The following is a 21,451-nucleotide window of genomic DNA, read 5'->3' as shown; positions in this document are numbered from 1 at the left end:
TGCATAGAAGGGGACGCCAATAGGACTACCTTGGTTCTCCGATCAGATGAAGCCAGCAGCTAGACTCATGATCAACTCGGTCTAGTACCAAAATCTGCACAGAAAGTGCAGAGTGTAGTATCAGCACAACCGACCCCATGTACTGGTAAGTGTCGAGCCTTACCTCGGTGAAGTAGTGACGAGGCTAGGACAAGACCCCCACAAATAAACATGTACAGTATAACAATATATACACCAATAGCAGCGATAAAAGAAACAAGACAAGTAATATTGCGAGGGGGACATGCTGAGGGGATCACAAGATAAAGGGTCACAACAAAATTAAGAACTTTGATCAAACGATATAATTAGAACAGGTAAGGACAACTAACCACAGCAAAAAGAAAGTACACGGCATCACCCTTCGTGCTTTTACTCTCAACCTCACCATATGAATCAAATAAAAATGGCACGGCATCACCCTTCGTGCATTAACTCTCTCATAACATGGCACGACATCACCCTTAGTGCATTAACACTCAGAAAATATGGCACGACATCACCCTTCATGCATTAACACTCTCCCTCACCAATACAAGGAATAATAACAACAACGAGATAGAAATATCAAGAACATGTCTTACTTCAACATTTGGACCACAATACCAACCTCAACTTTGAATCAATACTAAATCAATACCAAAATCCGTAAATGTGATAAGAATGATCAACATAACGATAAACTAGTCTAAACATGGGTAATATGATCACGGTAAGCTACAATTTCATGAATAAGACTCACTCGCATGCTATGACTCGACAACAATACATAGGTATGCGTCACCTCACCTATACGTTGTCCTCAACATTCAAACACATAGCAAATTGGAAAATATGACCTAATCCCTCAAGCCAAAGTTAACCACGACACTTACATCGCTCCAACGGCCAAACTTAAAGCTCAACCACAGCTTTTCCCTTCAAACAAGCATCCGAACCAATAGAATCTAGAAAATTACCGACCAAACGATTCAATTTAAGCCTTAGGAACTACCCACGATAACAAATGATTCAATTTAGGCCATTTTGGAAAAAGTCAACAAAAGTCAACACCCGAGTCGCTTGGTCCAAACCCGAATTCGGACCATAACCCGATTACCCATTTACCCCGAGCCCATATATAATTAGTTTTGGAATCCGACCTCAATTTGAGGTCTAAATTCCCATTTTCGATATCCCTAGTTTTACCCAAAAATCCTCAATTCCACCATGAAAACCTTAGATTCTAGGTTGAAATCTTGAAAAATATAGTGAAAGATTGAAAGAAACTAGTTTAGAATCACTTACCTATGATTTGAAGAAGAGAAATTTTTTGGAAAATCGCGTCTTGTGTTTTAGGTTTTGAAAATTTGAAGAATGAGAGAAAAATCCCGTCTAAGTCACTTTTACACAGCTGCAGATGTCGCAAATGCGACCTGGGTTTCGCAAATGCGAAGCCCGCAAATGCGAACACTTTATTCGCAAATGCGACCTCCTTCTCCGCAAATGCGAAGATCCCTTCCCCAGACCAACTTTGCTAATCATGGTTTTCTTTGCAAATGCGAGGCTCACATTTGTGAGCCAGATCTCGCAAACGCGAGACCTGCAGGTCTGATGCACACCAACTATGATTTCTAAGTTCATTTCACTCTGTAGCCTATCCGAAACTCACCTAAGCCATCGGGGCTCCAAACCAAACATGTAAACAAGTCTTAAAACATCATACGAACTTGCTCGTGCGATCAAATCATCAAAATAACACCTAGAACTACGAATTTAGCACCAAATCAAATGAAATTTTCAAGAAAACTTTGAAACTTCTAATTTCTCAATCGGACGTCCGAATCACGTCAAACCAATTCTGTTTCTCACCAAATTTCACAGACAAGTCCTAAATATTATATTGGACCTGTAGCGGGCTCTAGAACCAAAATACGGATCCGGTATCAACAAGGCCAAACATCAATCAATTCTTAAAAACCATTAGATTTTCAGACTTTTAATTTTCGATAAAACTTCATAACTCAAGCTAGGGATCTCCGAATTCGATTCCGGACATACGCCCAGGTCCCATATTTCAATGCGGACCTACCGGGATCGTCAAAATACGGGTCTGGGTCCATTTACTCAAAATGTTGACCGAAGTCAACCAAAATTAACTTTTAAGGCAAAAATCTTATTTTTATGAGTTTTTTTAGCATATAAGCCTTCCGGGTCAATACCCGAACTGCGCACGCAAATCGAGGAAGGCTAGAATAAGGTTCTAAAGGCTTTGAAACACAGAGTTTGGTTCTAAATCATAAGATGACCTATCGGGTCATCACATTCTCCACCTCTAAAATAACGTTCGTCCTCGAAGGGACATAGAAAAGTACCTGAGCTGGTGAAAAGGTAGGGATAACTCTTAGATCTCAGTTGACGAACCTGCCGGTCTAGAATAGCTACGGCTCCTCCTCGTAGGTCAAATCCTTGTCCAGCTGGACAGTTCTGAAGTCTAACACGTGGGATGGATCGTCGTGATACTTCCGAAGCATGGACACGTGGAACACTGGATGGACTGCTGATAAACCAGGTGGCAACGCAAGTCTGTAGGCCACCTCTCCCACTCGCTCAAGGATCTAAAAAAGGCCCGATATACCTGGGGCTCAACTTGCCCTTCTTTTCGAACCTTATTACACCCTTCATGGGTGATACCTGGAGCAACACTCTCACTCCGACCATGAATGCAACGTCACAAACTCTACGATCGGCATAACTCTTCTGCCTGGACTGAGCTATGCAAAGTCGATCCTGAATAATCTTGACCTTGTCCAAGGCATCCTGTACTAACTCTGTGCCTAACAACCGAGCCTCCCCCGTCTCAAACCATCCGACTGGCGATCGACACCGCCTACCATATAATGCCTCATAGGGAGCCATCTGAATGCTCGACTGATAACTGTTGTTGTAGGCAAACTCCGCTAGCAGCAGGAACTGATCCCACGAACCTCCAAAGTCTATAGCACAAGCGTGGAGCATATCCTCTAATATCTGAATAGTGCACTCGGACTGCCCGTTCGTTTGAGGATGAAATGTTGTGCTCAGCTCAACCCGCGTGCCCAACTCATGCTGCACTGCCCTCCAGAAAAGCGAGGAGAACTGCGTACCTCGATCAGAAATGATAGACATGGGCACATCGTGAAGACGAACGATCTCACAGATATAAATCTCTGCCAACCGCTTTGAAGAATACGTAACTTCCACAAGAATAAAATGCGCTGACTTGGTCAGCCTATCCACAATGAACCAAATTGCATCAAACTTCTTCTGAGTCCGCGGGAGTCCAACAACAAAATACATAGTGATACACTCCCACTTCCACTCAAGAATCTCCAACTTCTGAAGCAAACCACCAGGTCTCTAATGCTCACATTTTACCTGCTGACAATTTAGACACCGAGACACATATGCAACTATATATTTCTTCATTCTCCTCCACCAATAATGCTACCGCAAGTCCTGATACATCTTGGCGGTGCCCGGATGAATAAAATACTTGGAACTGTGGGCCTCCTCAAGAATCAACTCACGAAGTCCATCCACATTAGGCACACAAACACGACCCTGCATCCTCAAAACTCCATCATCTCCAACAGTAACCTGCTTAGCACCACCGTGCCGCACTGTGTCCCTAAGGACAAGCAAATGAGGGTCGTCATATTGTCGATCTCTAATACGCTCAAACAAGGAAGACCGAGCGACTGTACAAGCTAGAACAGGATTGGGCTCAAAAACATCCATCCTCATGAGCTGATTGACCAAGGCCTAAACATCTAATGCAAGCGGTCTCTCACCGACTGGAATGTACACAAGGCTGCCCATACTAGCTGACTTCATACTCAAAGCATCGGCCACCACATTGGCCTTTCCGGGATGATACACGATGGTGATATCATAGTCTTTCAATAGCTCCAACCACCTTCTCCGCCTCAAATTGAGCTCTTTCTGCTTGAACAAATACTGCAAGCTCCTATGATCCGTGAATACCTCACATGGCACACCGTAAAGATAGTGTCTCTAAATCTTCAGCGCATAAACAATGGCCGCCAACTCTAGGTCATGAACGGGGTAATTCTTCTCGTGAAACCTTCAGCTGCCGCCTCACACCCATCTGATCATCTGAACAAGGCACCCTTCGGGGTCAACCTGGTCAAGGGGGTTGATATAGATGAAAACCCCTCCAGAAACCGATGGTAATAACTCGCCAATCCCAAGAAACTACGAATCTCTGTGGCTGAAGTAGGTCTAGGACAGTTCTGAACGGCCTATATCTTCTTAGGATCCACCTGAATACCCTCTGCTGATACAACGTGCCCCAAGAAGGCGACTGAGTCCAACAACTCACATTTTGAAAACTTAGCATATAACTGGTTGTCTCTTAGAGTCTGAAGTATGATCTGAAGATGCAACTCATGTTCCTCTTGGTTGTAGGAGTAGATCAAGATATCATCAATGAACACAATCATAAAGGAATCCAGATAAGTCTTGATACCCGGTTCATTAAATCCATAAATACTGCTGGAGCATTCGTTAGCCCAATTGACATCACCAGAAACTCGTAATGCCCATATCGAGTCCCAAAAGCTGTCTTAGGGATATCGAATGCCCTAATCCTCAAGTGATGGTAGCCAAACCTCAAATTGATCTTCGAAAACACTTTAGCACCCTGAACCTGATCAAATAAGTCATCAATACTCGACAATGGATACTTGTTCTTGATAGTGACTTTGTTCAACTGCCGATAATCTATGCACATTATCATCGACCCATCTTTCTTCTTCACAAATAACACTGGCGCAGACCAGGGCGAGACACTAGGTCTAATGAAGCCCTTATCAAGTAAATCTTGCAACTGTTCTTTCAATTCTTTCAACTCTGGCGGGGCCATACAGTATGGCGGAATAGAAATGGGCTGAGTGCCCGGAACTAAGTCAATACAGAAGTCAATATCCCTATTGGGTGGCATCCCCAACAGGTCTGCAGGGAATACCTCTGGAAACTCTTGGACAACTGGTACAGAATCCATGGAAGGAACTCTCGCACAAGAATCGCGGACATAAGGCAAATAAGCTAGACACCACTTCTCGACAATACGCTGAGCCTTCATATAATAGATAACCCTGTTGGTAGAATGACCTGGAGTCCATCTCAACTCTAATCGAGGCAACCTCGACAAGTTTTGCGTGACAATCTAATATAGCGGGATAAGGTGACAGCCAATCCATAACCAATATAACATCAAAGTATACCATATCAAGAAGCAAAAGGTCTACACTAGTCTCAAGACACCCAATGGTAACCATACACGAACAATAAACACAGTCTACTACAATAGCATCTCCCACATGTGTGGACACATACACGGGGGCGCTCAAAGAATCATGGGGCACAACCAAATATGAAGAAAAATAGGAGGACACACACGAATAAGTAGAACCCGGATCAAATAGAAGTGAAGCATCTCTACTGCAAACTAAAACCTTAGCTGTGATGACGGCGTTAGAAGACTCGGCCTCATGCCTGGCTGTAAAAGCATAACATCGGGGCTGGGCCCCACCTCTCTAGACTGTATCTCTAGGACGGGCTCTAGCTGATTGGCCTCCACCTCTAGGAGCATGACCTCCACCTCTAATGGCCTGGCCACCACCTGTGGCTTCCTGAACCCTACCTCTAGCTCGCTGAGAGGGTGGTGAAGCGCCCGGTGCCGTGACCATGGCACGAGAACCCTGATGTTGAGAACTGCTCGAGGCACGAGGGCGAAATCTAGAAATGTGTCTCGAATCACCACAAGTATAACAGGACCTCGGCTGCAGTGATTGATGACCCCAGAACTAACCTTGTCGGCCCGAGTAAACACCCTAAAAACTCTGAAGCGGAGGTGCACTAATAGGAGTTGGTGGTGCACTGTAGGCTAATTGATCGGAATAGTGCATATGAGGACCACGACCACTTGAAGCCCCATAGGATGCCTGGAGTGCTGAATGAAACGTCTTGGGAGAGTTGCCTCTGCAAAAAGTACCTCGGCCTCAAGATGAGGCCCCACTGAATCCACCGGAGTGACACGGCCTCTTGTCAGACCCCTGACCACTCCCCTGAGCTAACACCATCTGACTCGCCTGGCAAAATTGGCAGCCGTCTGAAAAAAAATCTCACTCCCAGTCTCCTTAGCCATCTGCAATTCGATAGGCTGGGCAAGTCCCTCAATAAACCTCCTCACCCTCTCTGTCTCGGTGGGAAGCAGAAGAATAACATGATGGGCCAAATCCACAAAAGGTTCTCATACTGAGTGATGGTCATACTGCCCTGCTGGAGATGCTCGAACTGCCTGTGATAATCCTTTCTCAAGGTGACAAAAAGGAACTTCTCAAGGAATATCTAAGAGAACTGGTTCCAAGTAAAAGCAGGCGACCCAACTGGCCTGGTCAATACAAAGTCATTCCACCATCTCTTGGCGGAACCAGTCATATGAACACACAGCAAAGTCGACCCCATTGGTCTCCACTATCCCCATGTTACGCAGCACCTCATGGCAGCGGTCAAGATAATCCCGGGGATACTCAGAAGGCGCACCACTGTAGTGAACTAGAAAGAGCTTGGTGAACTTGTCCAACCTCAACAAACCTCGGGAGTCATAGCATGACCATCACCGGCCTGTGCCACAATAGCTAGCTGAACTACTCCAACTGGCTGAGTTGTTAGAGTCTGATACTGGGAGCCACCTACTCCGGGGTGTGAGTAGCAGGAGTCTGTGCTCCTCCTCCAGCCTGAGAGACGGCTGGTGCCATGAGAAAAGTGCCAGTTTGGGCTACACTCTCCATCAGGCCCACCAAACGGACCAAAGCATCCTGTAACACTCGGGTGGTGATGAATCCCTCTGGGATCTGAGCTGGTCCTGCTGGAACGGTCTAGGCTGGAGTCTCCTTATCAAAATCTACCTGAGGCTCCGCCGCTGGTGCTGCTGCTCGAGCTCTGGGCTGAGCCCTGCCCCTGCCTCGGCCTCTGGCATGGCCTCGGCCTCATCCTCTGCCCCTCGTAGGAGATGCCACTGGGGGCTCTGGCTGCTGCTCAGCTGAAGATGCGGTACGTGTTCTCTCCATCTGCGAAAGAACAAGAGTAGAAGAGTTCGATAAGCACTGAGAGAACAAATTCACACGACATAGAAGAATAGAAGTGACATAGTTTGGTAGGATGTATTAGAATGCAATAATACATGTATTAGCCTGGGTATTGTAATGAAATAATGAAGAAGAATATTGCAAATAAAGAGAGAGAGAGAGAGAATTCTTATTGATTTGCGGTGAATTAAAATGGAATATAACGCCTCTATTTATAGGGAAATAGTGACTTAGCCACCAAGTAATAATCCCTAAAATCTCTCTAAAATATAGACATTCACCTTAAATACAATTCTATTTATAATACTCCCCCTTGAATGTCTATTCAACGGATAATGTGCCTCATTAAAACCTTGGGGAAAAAAATTCTAGAGAAGGAAAAAGAGTACACATGTTTAGAAATACGCCTTTTGGTTGCCTCATTAAAAATCGTGCAAGAAAAACCCAGTGGGAAAAAAACTTGTACGGGAAAAAGAGTACAACGCATATTAACTCCCCCTGATGAGAGCATCAATTCACATCCTTGAGCCTTTGCATCCCAACCTTATACACTAGTTTCTTGAAGGTTGATGTCGGTAGAGATTTGGTGAACAAATCAGCCAAATTATCACTTGAATGAAGCTGTTGCACATTGATATCACCATTCTTTTTAGGATCATGCGTGAAAAATAACTTTGGTGAAATATGCTTTGTCTTATCTCCGTTTAGAATCCTCCCTTCAATTGGGCTATGCATGTTGCATTATCTTCATACAAAATTGTGGGTAGTTTGTCATACTTCATATCATATTTGTCTCAAATAAGATGTATTATAGACCTCAACCACACACATTCTCGACTTGCTTCATGAATAGTAATTATCTCAGCATGATTAGATGAAGTAGCAACGATTGATTGCTTAGTCGATCGCCAAGATATGACAGTGCCTCCACATGTAAACACATAGCCTGTTTGAGATCGAGCTTTGTGTGGGTCAGATTAATACCCAGCATTGGCATAATCAACAAGATCCGGACTGCAATCATTGCAATAAAATAAGCCCACATCGGTAGTCTATTTTAGATACCGCAATATGTGTTTGATTCTATTCCAATATCTCCTTGTAGGAGTAGAGCTATATCTTGCTAAAACATTAACTGAAAAGTTATGTCAGGCCTTATAGTATTAGCAAGATACATTAGTGCACCAATTGCACTAAGATATGGTACTTCAGGACCAATAAGCTCTTCATTATTTTCTTAAGGTCGGAACGGATCCTTATTCACATCAAGTGATCGAACAACCGTCGGAGTACTTAATGGATGTGCTCCATCCATGTAAAACCGTTTCAATACCTTTTCTGTGTAGGCAGATTGATGAACAAAAATCCCGTTTGCCATATGTTCAATTTGCAAACTGAGACATAATTTTGTGTTTACGTGATCTTTCATCTCGAATTCCTTCTTTAAATAATCAATTGCCTTTTGGAGTTCTATAGGAGTTACAATAAGGTTTATGTCATCGACATATACGGCAAGTACAACAAATTCCGATGTTGTTTTCTTTATAAAAACATATGGACAAATGGAATCATTTAAATAACCTTCCTTTAATAAATACTCAATAAGACGGTTATACCGCATTTGTCCTGATTGCTTTAGACCATACAAAGATCTTTGCAATTTGATTGAAAACATTTCTCAGGACTTTGAATTATGTGCGTCAGGCATTTTAAATCCCTCGGGAATTTTTATGTATGTCTCATTATCAAGTGAGCCATAAAGGTAGGCGGTAACCATATCCATTAAATGCATGTCAAGATTTTCATGGATAACAAAAATAATGAGATAACGAAATGTTATTGCATCCATAATAGGTGAATATATCTCTTCATAATCGACACCAGGCCTTTGTGAAAATCCTTCTGCAACAATGCGTGCCTTATATATTTGTACCTTATTTTTCTCATTTCTCTTACGTGCAAAGGCCCATTTATAGCCAACAGGCTTAACACCATTAGGTGTTTGGACTACAGGTCCAAGAACTTCACGTTTCGCAAGTGAATCCAACTCGGATTGGATTGCTTCTTGCCATTTTGGCCAATCACGAATTAACGAATGGCGGGACAATGAGTGATGAACCTTTGTCGACATTCTCCAACAGATTGAGGTTCAAGATCCTCATTATCCTGCATAATGCTAGATGCAACATTATATGCAAAGACATAATCCACCACTATATCCAATCGATTCAAATTTGTCTCAATATCGATTGAGTTTATTGATAGTTCCCTATTTCTTGAGTCTCGGGCTCAGTGATTTCCTCACGAATCTCAGTATTGGCTAATTATGGGTTTCTTTATGAGACTCATTCGTATTGTCATCTTGATCTGTATTTTCCTTTTTATAGGATTTCGATCCTTAGAACCCAATGGTCTGGCACACTTTAGGCGTGCTTTTGACTCATTAGCTATGACACTAGAAGATTATCCAATAGGAAAATCAATACGGATTGGAACATTCACTGCAGGGATATGTGATTTCGTTATCCTTTTCAGATCCGTAAATGCATCTGGCATTTGCTTTGCTATTTTTTGCAAATGGATAATCTTTTGCATCTCTTTTTCACAAATAGAGGCACGTGGAGCAAGATGAGACAATGATGGATTTTTCCACAAAATTTCCCGTTTGATTTCACTAATTTCTCCCCCTAATTTTGGAAAAATGGCTCACTGAATCGACAATGTGCAAATCGAGCAGTGAACAAATGTCCCGTTAATGTTTCGAGGTAGCGAATAATGGAGGGCGATTCAAAGCTAACATATGTTCCTAACCTTCGTTGGAGACCAATTTTGGTGCGATATGGCGGTGTTACAGGCACATATACTACACATTCAAAAATTCATAAATGGGATATATTAGGTTCATGACCAAAAACTAATTGCAACGGGAAATATTTATGATAATTTGTCGATCTGAGACGAACTAGCATTGCTGCATATAAAATGTCATGACCCCAAACAGAAGTAGGTAATCTCGTTTTCATGAGTAACGGTCTTGCTATCAATTGCTGACGTTTAGTCAAAGACTCTGCAAGGCTATTTTGAATGTGAACATGAGCTACATGATGTTCTACTTTTATCCCAATTGATAAACAATAATCATTAAATTTTTGGGATGAAAACTCAGTAGCATTATCAAGTTGAATAGACTTAATTGCATAATCAGGAAACTGTGCCCGTAATCGAATTATTTGTGCCATTAATTTTGCAAACGCCAGGTTGCGAGATGATAATAGGCACACATGAGACCATATAGAAGATGCATATATTAAAACCATAAAATATCTAAACGACCCACTAGTGGGTGAATAGGTCTACAAATACCCCCTTGGATACGTATCAAAAACGCAAAGGACTCAATCCCAACCTTTGTTGGTGATGGTCTAATAATTAACTTGCGTTGATAACAAGAAGTGCAAGAAAATTTATTATTTAAAAGAATCTTTAAATTCTTTAATGGATGCCCATTTGAGTTTTCTATAATTCATCTCATCATAATTGATCCAGGATGTCCCAATCGATCATGCCAAAGTAAAAAACTATTGGAATCAGTAATCTTTTGGTTTACGATAGAATGTGCCTCAATTGCACTAATTCTTGTCCAATACATGCCATAAAATAAAGATGGAACTTCTCAATAACCATTTTCTGGCCAGATACATTCTTGGTAACGATGAGATATTCAAGGTTATTCTCATCTATTGTCTCAATATGATATCCATTTTGCCGGATATCTTTAAAACTCAACAAGTTCTTCTTGGACTTGGAGGAGAACATTGATTTATCTATGATAAGTATTGTTTCCCTAGGCAGACTTATAGTAGCTCTTCCAGAGCCTTCAATTAGATTACTACTACCAAAAATTGTAGTAACATCTGCCTTACACATACTTAAATGAGAGAAATATTTCTTCTCTTTAAATAGAACACCTCTATTTATAGGAAAAGAGTGACTTAGCCACCAAGTAATAATCCCTAAAATCTCTCTAAAATATAGACATTCACCTTAAATATAATTTTATTTATAACAGGTATTATTGATTCTTTATTTGGTAGTGTTTTTCATTAATTCTTTATAAGGAGTTGTGCGAGGATTGTAAGGTGATCCCGAGTGAGAATCTCGCGACACAACATAGCCTCCTGGTGATGGACGTTGGTGTCTTGACAAAGAGGAAGAAGAGGTTTGTACGAGGTCAACCGAGGATCAGGTGGGGAGTTTTGACTAAGGATAATATGCAGGAGTTGGAGAGGCGGTTAATGGCTATGGGAGCATGGAAGGGTGGTGAGGATGCTAGCGTTATGTGGACGACAACGACAGACTGTATAAGGGAGGTGACGAGAGAGGTATTAGGGGTCTCGAAAGGCTACTCTAGCGGGTACCGAGGCGACTGGTAGTGGAATGACGTGGTCCGGGGTAAAGTGGAAGCAAGGAAAGCGGCATACCTTAAGTTAGTGGAGAACACCGACGAGGAGCAGAGAAGAGCGAACAAAGAAAGATATAAGAAATCTAGGAGGGATGTGAAATTAGCGGTCACAGAGGCTAAGACTACTGCGTTTAGTCGGTTGAATGAGGAACTGGGGGCCAACGGTGGGGACAAGAAGTTATTTCGGCTGGCCAAAGCGAGAGAGAGGAAGGCTCGTGACCTGGATCAAGTTAGGTGCATCAAAGACGAGGAATGTCGTGTATTGATGGAAGAGAACCAGATTAAGCGAAGATGGCAGTCGTACTTTCATAGATTGTAAAATGAGGAAGGGGACTGAAACATCGTGTTAGGGGAATTGGGGCACTCCGAGAGTAACCAAGACTTTAGGTACTATAGGCGTATTAAGGTTGAGGAGGTCGTGGAGGCGATGCGTAAGATGAGTCGGGGCAAAGCGATCGTACCAAACGATGTCCCAATAGAATTTTGGAGGTATGTGGGTAGATTAGGCTTGGAGTGGCTGACTGGGTTGTTTAATGTTATTTTCAGGACGAAGAGGATGCCAGATGAGTGGAGGTGGAGTACGATGATTCTGCTGTACACGAATAAATGTGATATCCAGAATTGTAAGAACTATAGGGATATCAAGTTACTAAGTCATACCATAAAAGTTTGGGAGAGGGTGGTGGAAGGGAGGGTAAGGAAGGCAGTGTCTATATCAGAGAACCAGTTTGGTTTCATACTAGGTCGTTCTACTACGGAAACTATCCACCTCATTAGGAGGTTGGTGGAACAGTACAGGGATAGGAAGAGGGATTTGCACATGGTATTTATTGACCTAGAGAAGGGGTGCGACAAGGTCCCTAGGGACGTTCTTTGGAGATGCCTGGAGGTGAAAGGCATTCCGGTAACTTATATTAGGGCTATAAAAGATATCTATGATGGAGCTAAGACTCGGGTTAGGACTGTGGGAGGGGACTCAGAGTCTTTTCCGGTGGTTATGGGGTTACACCAAGGATCTGCGCTCAGCCCGTTCTTATTTGCCCTGGCGATGGACGCACTAACATACCATATTCAAGGGGAGGTGCCATGGTGTATGTTATTCGCTAATGATATAGTTATGAATTATGAGACGCAAGGCAACGTTAACAAGAGACTGGAGGTATGGAAGTAGGCCCTGGAGTCTAAAGGTTTCAAGTTGAGTATGACCAAGACGGAATATTTGGAGTGTAAGTTCAGCGAGGTGTCGAGGGAAGCGGGCGTGGAAGTGCAGCTTGATTCACAAGTCGTCCCTAAGACAGAGAGCTTCAAGTACCTAGGGTCTATTATCTAGGGGATGGGGAGATCGACGGGGATGTCACGCACCGTATCAGGGTTGGGTGGATGAAATTGAGGTTAGCGTCTGGAGTCATGTGTGAAGAGAATGTGCCACCTAAACTTAAAGGTAAGTTCTATAGAGCGATGGTTAGACCAGCCATGTTGTATGGGGCTGAGTGTTGGCCAGTCAAGATTTCACATACCAGAAGATGAAAGTAGCCAAAATAAGGATGTTAAGATAGATGTACGAGCATACTATACTGGATAAAATTAGGAATGAAGATATTCGGTAGAGGGTGTGTGTTGCTCCCGTGGATGACAAGATGTGGGAAGTGAGGCTTAGATCGTTCGGGCACGTGTGGAGAAGAAGTCTAGATGCCCCGGTTAGGAGGTGCGAGCGGTTGGCTCTGGCAGGTGCGAGAAGAGGTAGAGAGCAGTGTAAGAAGTATTAGGGAGAGGTGATCAGGAAGAACATGGTGCGGCTTCAGATTTCCGAGGACATGGCCCTTGATAGGAAGGTGTGGAGGTCGAGCATTAAGGTTTTAGGCTAGGGGATAGTCGAGCATTTCTCCTCGTTGTGTCGGCTAGTTTGATAGTGTTTTGTCTAGGACTGCTAGCGGTTTTTGTCGTGTTTCACATTTTTTATGTCTTTCATATTTTGGCATTTCTAATTATTTACTATCTTTTACGATGCTGATAATATTTTTCAGGTTTCTGTTGTTACAGATCTACTCTTTCTGAGCCGAGGTCTCCGGAAAATAACCTCTCTATCCCTCCAGGGTAGGTGTAAGGTCTGCGTACACTCTATCCTCCCCAGACCCCACTAGTGGGATCCTACTGGTTGTTGTTGTAGTAGTAGTATTTTTCAACCCATGTATAACTAATGTATTAGTTATACACCCTATTTGGTATTATCATATGTAAAACTAATACATAGCAAACCATGGCATTAGTAATACCATATTTTTTTTGGAATCCCAACAAAACCCGCTGCCGCTACAGCCTCTACCGCAGCCTCTGCCCATCGGGTGAGCACTCTGTGCGCACTAGGTAAATCCCCCACTGTGTTATACCCTGTAAACCACACAAAGGATGTAAACCGCGCTAGGCAAGCCCTGTGCGACAGACTCAGACCTAGAAGACATTGGGGGTGGATCGATCCCAGGTCATCACTATGGATAACCCCCTCCAAACCAACTGGGCCATCCCGAAGGACATAATACCATAATTTTTAATACACGGATAAGTATGTGTACACCCCTATGCAATTTATGTTATTTTTAATACACCAAGTCAAATAGTGGATAAGAAATAATCCAACATAATTAATTCTAGTATAATTAATCCCAACATTACTAATACACCCTATTCAATACTATTCTTATACACCTTACGAAACGACCCCTAAAAGAATAATATTTTTAGTGAGAATTCATCAAGTTTATATATATATATAAATTCAGATTGCCACAAAATTTATATGACCTCGTTAATTGAACACTAATGTTGAAATTGAATGTAACTTATATATTTCCATACATAAGTTACATACACTATTGTATGAATTATCTTCACGTTTCCTCTTTTGTAATGTATGCTGTGTATTTCTGTTTGTTCCGGTTCTGTTGTTTCTATTTTGTCATTTAAAAAGAGCTATATTTCCTATTTACCCTTTTTATATGCGTGATTTAAATACCTTAAACCACCCCTAAACTTGGCTCAGATTATTAGTATCCTCCCCGAACTATGTCCGATCTTAATTACCTTCCTCAACTTGGCCTTTTGAGGGTCATTACCCCCCTAGACGCTGATGTGGTAAAAAGTGTAGGTGCACTCGCCTGCCACGTGAATTTTTCTGTCTATGTGGTTTTTTTTTAAAAATAAAATATTTTTTTACCTTTTTAAGAATATTACTTTTTTAGATAATTTTTTTCGAATAAAATTTATAATAAAACTTGGATATAACTGCACTATTTAGGCTAAATATTTTTATTTGGCCAAAAATAATTGTCACGACCCGGATTTCCCACCCTCGGGAGTCGTGATGGCGCCTACTATTAGGAGCTAGGCAAGCCAATTAATTATTAACCTTTTTGGCAACATCGACAAATACTAAGGCAATGAGACATTTAACATAAAAGCGGAAGTTTTAAATATAAATGAACTGAAAACAAGTGCGGAAATTCAATTACAACCTCAACTCAAGACTGGAGTCACTAACCCACGAACGTCTATGGAATACTAAAAACAGAGTCTGAATAAAATACAATATTGTTTGTTCCGGTACAAGGACAACAAATGAAATAAGGATAGAAGAGACTCCGGGCCATGCGGACGTCAACAAGGCTACCTCGGAATCTCTGGACTGAAGTCAGCTCCCGATCAACTACTGCTGTCCAAAAGCTGCTACTCCGGCGCTGTGATCTGTGCAAAAAGATGCACAGAGTGTAGCATCAGCACAACCGACCCCATGTGCTGGTAAGTGCCTGGACTAACCCCGGCGAAGCAGTGACGAGGCTAGACCGAACTACCAAACAAACCTATGCAGTTCAATATATATGTATGCAATATAAAGGTATACAGAAATTAACCAGTCAAGGGGGAGGGGGGAGCATGCTGTAGGGGCTGTAACAGTTCAAGTATAAATTCAATAATTGAGGAATGAAACAGTACAACTACAATAGCAACGATAGTAGGAAATCAACAGTTGCACCGCACCATCCTTCGTGCTTTTACTCTCATTCTCACCCAAACAATCATATCAAGTGCACGGCATCACCCTTCGTGCTTTACCTCACAAAATGATGGCACGGAATGACCCTTCGTGCTTAAACACTCATATCATGGCACGGAATGTTCCTTCATGCATTTGTAATCAAATCAGGGCACGGAATGTTCCTTCGTGCATTAGTATTTATATGACATTCGTGCACGGCATCACCCTTCGTGCTTTAACACTCGTCCTCACTCAAACAACAATCACAAACAATGGGGAGAGGGTATAGACAAACAGTAATAGAAGTCCCGGCAAGGGAAACAACAACAATAACTTTCACATCCCGGCAATTAGGGGGCGGCCGTTCGGTCGCCTATGATACTAGGACCAATAGGTTCAAAATGGGTTTGTGCCGCATCTTTTTTTCCAGCAGCATTTGTTTCTCCAAAATACCCAAAAAGGACGGGAGGTGCCTGGCAAACTAAAGAGAACAGATTCAAGTTAAGTTAGCCCAGGGGTAATCCAGCTACAAAAACAATAATAATAACTTTCACATCCCGGCAAGGGAACAACAATAATAACTCTCACATCCTGGCAAGGGAATAATCACATTTCTTTCTCTTTCTTTCTTTTCTTACTCAGTAATTACTTTATCATTCGAGCCAACGCTCCAAAGGGTTCACAATCACAATTCCTTCTCATACTCTTCACATTATATAGAGTTCATCAATTACACGAGGAAGAGTGACAACAAAATAGGAATAAACACAATATACGGACTCACGGTCATGCTAGACACCAGTGTATAGATACTCGTCACCATACCTATACACCGTACTCAATCAATTGGCAAATAGCAAACAAGACTCAACTCCTATTCCCTTAAGCTAGGGTTAAACCAAACACTTACCTCAACTTCCACAGCTAAATCAATCCACAACGACCGCCTTCCCTCTCGAATTCGGCTCCAACTCAATCAAATCTATGAAATAACGACTTTATAATATCAATAATAGCTAAACAAATCAAACCCAATGCCTAAATATAGATTCCCAACCTTTCTTCCAAAAATTCCAAAATCGACCCCGGGCCCGCTTGGTCAAAACTCGAGGTTCGGACCAAATTCATATCACCCATTCCCCACGATCCCGGATATACAATTTGTTTTCAAATTCGACCCCAAAACGAGGTCTAAATCAAAGAAAATTGAAAAGCCCTAACTCTACCCATTTCCCCCCAATTTCTACCCTAAGTTACATGTTTTAAGCCTAGAAATCTAATGGGTGTTAACGGAATTTGAAGAAAATGAGTTAAAGATTACTTACCTAAGAGATTATGGTGAAGAAGCCCTTCAAAAATCGCCCCAAGAGGTGTGGAGAAGAAGAAGTTATGAAATTTTATGAAAATCCCGTATAGCTACTGTTCTAGACTTTTAAAAATAACTGGGAGGATTTGGCCTACGCGATCGCGGACAAAGGGATGCGATCGCATAGAGTAAATGAGGCTGAGCACTGCGATCGCGTACAATATCATGCGATCGCATAGAAGAAAAGGAAGGCAAGGGGGGCTAACACATTGCGATCGCAGAGGAGACAGTGCGATCGCGTAGAACAAAAATGGACCTCTCAAGTTTAACTCTTCGCGATCGCCGAATGAAGTATGCTATCGCGTAGCACAAAAATAGAATCCCTGAAAATTACACTATGCGATCGCGGACTTAGCTATGCGATCGCGTAGAACAAAATACCTGGACACCAGCAGACAACAGATTCTGCAACTTTTCTTAAGGCTAAAACAACCCCGGAACACATCGGAATCATACCCGAGCCCTCGGGGCTCCTAACCAAACACATGAACTAACTCAACACCATCATACGAAATTATCCGTGCGATCAAATCGCCAAAATAACATCAAAATCAATGAATTAAACCTCAAAATTATCACTTTTTCATCAAACTTCATAAACTTTCATTTTTAGATATTCAGGTCCGAAACACGTCAAATGACGTCCGATTCCAACCAAATTTCACAGGAAGCGCTTAAACCACATATAAGACCTATACCGGGCGCCGGAACCAAAATACGGGCCCGATACCAACACTTTCTAAACCATTTTCATTTCAAATTTCCATAAAATTTTCAGAAAAACAATTTCCTTTAAAAATTCATTTCTCGGGCTCGGGACCTCGGATTTCGATTCCGGGTATACGCCCGAGTCCCATATTTTCCTACGGACCCTCCGGGACCGTCCAATCACGGGTCCGAGTCCGTTTACCCAAAATGTTGACCAAAGTCAACTTTATTCATATTAATATCAAAATTCATCAATTTTTACACAGAATTTATATTTAAGCTTTCCGGCTACGCGCCCGGACTGCGCACGTAAATCAAGGCAAGCCTAAATGAGGTTTTCAAGGCCTCGGAGACACAGAATGAGTGAGAAAACAGGTGATGACCCTTTGGGTCGTCACATTCTCCACCTCTAAAATAACCGTTCGTCCTCGAACGGACAAAAGAAAGAAGTACCTGAGTCGGGAAATAGATGAGGATAACGGCTCCGCATATCGGACTCGAACTCCCAGGTCGATGCCTCAGGGGGCTGACCTCTCCACTGGACTCGTACTGAAGGAAAACTCTTCGATCTCAACTGTCGAACCTGCCGGTCTAGAATAGCCACCGGCTCCTCCTCATAAGACAGGTCCTTGTCCAAATGGACAGTGCTGAAATCTAACACGTGGGTTGGATCGCCGTGATACCTCCGAAGCATGGACACATGAAAAACTTGATGCACGACTGACAAGCTAGGCGACAAGGCAATCCTATAAGCCACCTCTCCCACACGGTCGAGAATCTCAAATGGACCAATGACCCTAGGGATAAGCTTGCCCTTCTTCCCAAATCTCATCACGCCCTTCATAGGCGACACTCGGAGCAATACTCGCTCACCAACCATGAAAGCTACATCTCGAACCTTACGATCTGCATAACTCTTTTGCCGCGACTGAGCCGAACGAAGCCTAACCTGAATGATCTTAACCTTATCCAAGGCCTCCTGAACTAAATCTGTACCCAATAACCGAGCCTCTCCCGGCTCAAACCACCCAACCGGAGATCGACACCGCCTACCATACAACGCCTCATATGGAGCCATCTGAATGCTGGACTGGTAGATGTTGTTGTAGGCGAACTCTGCTAAAGGCAAAAACTGGTCCCACGAGCCTCCAAAATCGATGACACAGGCTCGGAGCATATCCTCCAATATCTGAATAGTTCGCTCGGACTGTCCGTCCGTCTGAGGATGGAATGTTGTGCTCAACTCAACCCGTGTGCCCAACTCTCGCTAAACTGCACCCCAGAAACGCGAGGTAAACTGCGTACCCCGGTCCGAGATGATAGATACCGGCACACCATGAGGGCGAACAATCTCTCTGATGTAGATCTCAGCTAACCTCTCGGATGAATAAGTGGTTGCAACAGGAACAAAATGCGCTGACTTCGTCAGCCTATCAACAATGACCCAAATCGCATCAAACTTCTTCCGGGTCAACGGGAGTCCAGTAACAAAATCCATAGTAACCCTCTCCCACTTCCACTCGGGAAGCTCAATCCTCTGAAACAGTCCACTAGGCCTCTGATGCTTGTACTTAACCTGCTGATAGTTCAAATATCGAGCCACATATGCAACAATATCCTTCTTCATCCTACGCCACCTATAATGCTGCCGCAAGTCCTGATACATCTTCGCAGCGCCCGAGTGAATAGAATACCGGGAACTATGGGCCTCCGCTAAGATCAAATCTCGAATCCCATCAACATTGGGCACACAAACTCGCCCCTGTAGTCTCAAGACACCATCATCATCTAAGGTCACATTCTTGGCACCTCCACGCTGCACCATGTCTCTCAGGACACACAAATGGGGATCATCAAACTGCCGATCACGGATACGCTCCAATAATGAAGAACGAGCAACCGTGCAAGCTAACACTCTACTAGGCTCAGAAATGTCCAACCTCACAAATCGATTGGCCAAGGCCTGAATATCCAAAGCAAGCGGTCTCTGGCTGACCGGAATATAAGTAAGACTACCCATGCTGGCGGACTTCCTACTCAATGCATCGGCCACCACATTGGCTTTCCCCGGGTGGTACAAAATAGTAACATCATAATCTTTCAATAACTCCAACCACCTCCTCTGCCTCAAATTCAACTCCTTTTGCTTGAACAAATATTGAAGACTCTTGTGATCAGTGTACACATCACACGTCACACCATATAGATAATGCCTCCAAATCTTCAAAGCGTGAACAATGGCTGCCAACTCTAGATCATGAACCGGATAATTCTTCTCGTGGATCTTCAACTGCCTCGAAGCATAGGCTATGACTCTGCCATCCTGCATCAATACTGCACCAAGTCCAATACGGAAGCATCACAATAGACTGTATAAGGCCCTGAACCTGTGGGCAAAACCAATACCGGTGCCGTAGTCAGAGCTGACTTGAGCTTCTGAAAGCTCGCCTCACACTCATTCGACCATCTGAACTGGCCACCCTTCTGGGCCAACCTGGTCATCGGGGCTGCAATAGACGAAAACCCCTCCACAAACCGACGGTAGTAGCCTGCTAAACCCAAGAAACTCCGAATCTCTGTAGCTCATGCCGGTCGAGGCCAGTTCTTGACTGCCTCTATCTTCTTCGGGTCCACCTGAATACCCTCTGCTGATACAACGTGACCCAGAAATGCTACTGAACTCAGCCAGAACTCACACTTGGAGAACTTAGCATATAACTGAATATCCCTCAGAGTCTGAAGAACCACTCTGAGGTGCTGCTCGTGCTCCTCCTGGCTGCGGGAGTACACCAAAATATCATCAATAAAGACTATCACAAACATGTCCAAATATGGCCTGAACACTCGGTTTATCAACTCCATGAATGCTGCTGGGGCATTGGTCAACCCAACGACATGACCAGGAACTCATAATGCCCGTACTGAGTGCGGAATGCTGTCTTAGGGACATCGGATGCCCTAATCCTCAACTGATGGTAGCCAGATCTCAAGTCTATCTTTGAAAACACCTTTACACCCTGAAGCTGGTCGAACAAATCGTCAATCCTCGGCAGTGGATACTTGTTCTTTATCGTCACTTTGTTCAATTGCCGGTAATCAATGCACATCCTCATCGAACCATCCTTTTTCTTCACAAATAACACCGGTGCACCCCAAGGCGAAACGCTGGGTCTAATGAAACCCTTCTCAAGCAAATCCTGCAACTGATCCTTTAACTCTTTCAACTCTGGCGGGGCCATGCGATACGGCGGAATGGAAATGGGCTGAGTGCCCGGAGCCAAATCAATACAAAAATCGATATCCCTGTCGGGCGGCATACCCGGCAGGTCTGAAGGGAAAACCTCGGGGAACTCCCGTAAAATAGGAACATAATCAATAGAAGGGACCTCTGCGCTGGAATCGCGAACATACGCCAGATAAGCTAAACACCCCTTCTCGACCATGCGTCGAGCCTTCACATATGAGATAACACTGCGAGTGGCATGACCTGGGGTCCCTCGCCACTCCAAACGGGGCAAATCTGGTAAAGCCAAGGTCACGGTCTTGGCGTGACAATCCAAGATAGCATGATACGGGGACAACCAATCCATCCCTAATATAACGTCGAAATCCACCATGTTTAAGAGCAATAAATCNTTCTCGTGATGATTCAACAAATTCCTGGATGTGCGGTCGTTTGGCCGGTCTTCCGAATGCAACGTCCCTTCTATACC

At 43.4% G+C, this 21,451-nt stretch overlaps 1 pseudogene; it reads right to left on the bottom strand.

Annotated features, from left to right (window-relative positions):
- LOC109234869 lies at positions 16,015-20,845 on the bottom strand (annotated as a pseudogene).

Source organism: Nicotiana attenuata, chromosome 11 (genome assembly GCF_001879085.1).
Source record: "Nicotiana attenuata strain UT chromosome 11, NIATTr2, whole genome shotgun sequence".
Classification (NCBI taxonomy): domain Eukaryota; kingdom Viridiplantae; phylum Streptophyta; class Magnoliopsida; order Solanales; family Solanaceae; genus Nicotiana; species Nicotiana attenuata.
The sequence above is the reverse complement of the archived record's forward strand: the minus strand, read 5'-3'. Positions and strand labels throughout refer to the sequence as shown.